Source organism: Eptatretus burgeri, chromosome 4 (assembly GCF_056783735.1).
Source record: "Eptatretus burgeri isolate ZD-2024b chromosome 4, Ebu_testis_v1, whole genome shotgun sequence".
NCBI classification, from domain to species: Eukaryota; Metazoa; Chordata; class Myxini; order Myxiniformes; family Myxinidae; genus Eptatretus; species Eptatretus burgeri.
In genome coordinates, this window is record NC_140964.1 from 31,663,942 (window position 1) to 31,668,069 (window position 4,128).

A 4,128-nucleotide genomic window follows, 5' to 3' on the forward strand; every position below is an offset into this window, starting at 1 on the left:
GCTAGGCTGGTGGTATCAGGAGCCTCTGATTGGGCATTGGAGAACTCTTCAAAGCATTTGAGGAGATCACTCTTCGTACCTAGACGGAGACTTTCTCCATCGGAGAGAGCTGGAGGACATGCTTGATTCTCATGACGAAAGAACTCTTCAAGGTTTCCATCCCTCGTCTGGCAGCCGATGTAGAGCCGTGAGAAAAGTGCCACGTCGTTCCTGAGAGAGGCCAGCTGCTGTTTCCCTTTGCTCACACTTCTCGGGGTGGAAGTGCTAAACACCTTCAGCTTGTTCCGACGAATTGCATCATCAATTGGCTTGGTCCTTTCCACCAGGCATTCTCTGGTGAAAGCCTGGAACTGCTCTTGGCCAATCTTCTTCACATTCCTGACATTCTCAACTGCAGCAGGACCTGCAATTTCCTTTGTGTCAAGGACAACCAGATCTATGCTCTCTTCCTCAAGGGGTTCCCAAGCTCTTCTATGACGCTGACAAGGGTACGGACATCCTTGGCGAAAGAGGTTTGCACACTTGGTGTCTGGTCGTGATGACGTGTGTCCTCTCGCCTCCCCCAGTGTTGACGGCCATCTTGGAACTTTTCTATGGCCCTGGCAACTTCTGGCCCAGCAATCATCCAATGCCGCAGGGCACTTGCGTTATCAGTGAGGCCGACTGCTCCACCATCTCCTTTGATGCATGCGTTGTTCTGTTCATGTGCCAGGTCGATTGGGATCGAAGAGAACACGTTCTTCGTCTTCTGCACAGTAAAGTTGCCAGCCATAAAATCTCTAGCTACATCTGGGTGCTTCATTGGGAGTGCAATCATGTCCCTCGGGTGAACAGGGACCCACCTGGCATAGTGTGTGTGGTCTAAGGCATGGAACCATGGGACCAGTTCCGTCATGGCATCAAGGTACATCGTGAATGAAGCCTGCCGCAGAGAACGCACGTAGACCAGTACCAACATCTCTAGTTCCAGCACAGTTGCCCAGTACTGAAAGTTGGGAATGTCTTCTCTCTGGTGACACCATTCTTCGAACTCAGGCAGGTCTTCTGCATCATCAAAATACGTCATTCAGTGGCGTTCATACGCACGGTGTTGCAGGATGTGCAGTGCCGCTGCAGTGATTTGATAAGCTCTTCTTGTGCGGGTGATGTAGGCAGCTCGCAGGAAGGAGTCAGCTGTCCCTGGCGTTGCAATCTCAGCTTGCACCAAGGCTTGTACCCAGCCACTTCCTCGCAGCCAGTCGCCCAGCGTCTTCAGGGTGGCCATCTCGATGTGGAGCCCACCAAACATCACTACCATCTTTTCTTCACCATACTTCTCTGGCCACGTCCACTGAATCTGCTTTGCCAAGGTAAACAGTGGCTGGTCCAAGGTGACGACAGGTGTCTGGCCAGGATGCACGTGTTCTACAGCATTCTTCACCACATCCATGGAGTGCCGGATCATGGCCACTGTGTGGGCACTGTCAAGGAACAGTGGAAGCAGGGTGGTGGGGCTGATGGTTCGAGGTAACGGCGGCTGGCGACTGGCATGAAACTCTAACCACGATATGTTCTCGTATGTCCCAGTGTTGTTCTCTCGGAGCCGCCTTGCATGCTCTAGCCACAGGTATTCTTCCTCAGTCTGCTCCTTGAAGTCATCTCTGGTCAAGGACACCACTCTTGTAGCTGGAACAGACAGGTTTTTCATGCTGGTAGTGACTGGGGGCACATCAGTATAGTAGTGTGGCAAGTGGCCGACCATCTTCGAGCTAGCATCTCTAGATCCACCAACGATTACAATGCTTCGGTCCACTCCTTCACCAGTGAAAGAGGGGTGCTGGAGGAGGGAAATGGCTGTACCATGGAAGGACTCTTTCGCTGTCGTTGAACTGGGATTGTGGTCGATATTGTCTATGTTTGATGTTGTGAAGACATTGCTGCGCATCTTTGGGGGGCAGACCACTTGTTCTCTGTGGTACTGTTGGCAGGCACTGTTCCCCATCTGAGCCAAGAGCTCGAGAACACGGGCATATGAGATGCTCATGCCCAGGTGTGACAACCTGTCTACTAACTCCCTCTTTCGTGTGTGAGCATGCAACATCATCCCTGCGTATGTGGGAACTGGGGTCTCCTGTGCAGCACTGTGCCTGGCAGTTATGGGTCCTGTGGTACGATGTGCCCGGTTGTGCTTGATCCAGTTAAACCAGCATCTGGGCAATGGCAAGTGCTGCAGGGGTTGTGTCTGCCATCTGATCCTTAATGCTGGGACCCTCTCGGACCATGCTCACCAGGGCAAGCAGCAGTGATAGCACAGATTCTCCTTGGCATCCTTCAGGGAATCCGTTGAAGGGCTCAGCTTCTTCAAACATGTGGTGGCGCACGGTCTGTGCAGCACGTGCAAGAGGGACCACGTCATTATCACTGTCCAGATCACAGGCTTTGATGAGAGCAGCCCCAACGTCATCTTCAAATACCAGCAGGACGTCTCTCCCCTTTGTGTGTGCGCGCAAGTCAGGGAACTGGGTAAGGAGTCTCTGCTTCAGTCGTCTGGAGTGGACCCTTGTGTCGAGCTTAACCCCTAGCTGTTCCATTCTGGACTGATAGAGCTCTACGAGATTAGCTAACTTGAACACTGGTGCTGTCTCCCCATCTAGCCTAGCTTCTTCTATGTAGAGGACCAGTTCGGTGAAGACAATACGTGATACTTCTCGCTCCTTGTCTTTGTACTTGGGTCCCTCAGACTGGGCCTTTCTAACATGGTTGTGCAGCACTGATAAGCACTTCTTATGGTACTTGGCGTCCTGGGCGACCATGTCCCCGGCACTGAGTCGGCCGAGCAGTTATGTGTCTTCAAGAATGGCTGCCCAGTCTCGAACTTTACTGTCCATTTGAAATGTTGCAACTTCGTGAACACCATCGGTTCCTGCAGGTTGTCTGCAGAAGAAACACTGGGCTTATTGGGCCTTCTCTATACTGGATGATCTTGAATGAAATCTGGTGCGTTTGCATGCATCTGGTACATCATGGATCTCTCCTTCTGTCATGAGTGTTCGCTTTTCTGCCCTTTGCAATTTTGTATTGTTATATTTGAGCTTGCATGTTTGATGGTACAAAGCATTGTTTGCAACCATGGCCGCTTCAATGCCATACCCTTCGTTGAGTCTTTCCAACTGAAGTGTTCCTGGAAGTTGTCCAAGCTCACTGAATCTGATCAAATCGGCTGCGAGTGAACTGTACCCACTCCCAGAGTCTTTTCTCTTGGACTGTGAAGGACATGTCAGAGACTGCTTTGTCCTCTTGGCAAATTATACACAGCTTCCAGTTAGTCTGAGTTGGGTGCGTTGATGTTGATGGGACAGGATGCTCAAGGCCAACCAATTGGAAGCTCTTGGACATGGTCAAGTTGTTCAATGTTACACTAGGTATTTTCTGTTCACCAGCAACCACCACCATCAGGATCTGCAATGACACAATGTAGGATAAATTAGTTATGAATTAAACCGGTTTTCTCCTAGCCCATAGTTATAAATACTATTGCCACTTGTAAAATCTTCTACAGACGCTGGTGACGGCACATAGACAATTCACACCCATCATCTGAGTTACATGGCTTCATTCCCAATACGACCAAATTCATCCATATTTAGGTTACTTCGAGCTGATGTGCTGAGATGTGTTGCGATTGACTGTAAGAGTCAATAAAAACGCAGTTTCAGAAAATGGAAGGGTTACTCAACAAACTGACCAAAACAAATTAGCTTAGCCATGAAAATGGAAACTAGAATGGAAAACTACTTACAAATGGTTTGGCATTGCCGTCAATCGAACGAAGATAACCCGAAAACTAACGAGTTATCATGGTAAAGATATCTCGCCAACACGCCGGTACGAAGAGAGAACTTCCTCACTCAGTAGCAAACTGGAACTGGTGCCGTGAAGGCAGAACAGAAATACATGCAGAACCTCGTAACCCGGTAATCCGTGACAGATAATCCTATGACCAAACTGCACCCTGCAAACCAAACTCAACTTGATGAAATACGGTTAACAATGGGATAGCATAGAGAACTCTATGGGCACAGAACAAAATAATGAATCGAGTCAACAAGTGTAAGCTGGCAACTCAACCGTGCGCGATTCTGGGGTCAA

General features: G+C 49.6%; 1 pseudogene; it reads right to left on the reverse strand.

Annotated features, from left to right (window-relative positions):
• Positions 1-1,066: 1,066 nt before the first annotated feature.
• On the reverse strand, positions 1,067-3,613 carry LOC147027738 (uncharacterized; annotated as a pseudogene).
• Between the last annotated feature and the right edge of the window lie 515 nt (positions 3,614-4,128).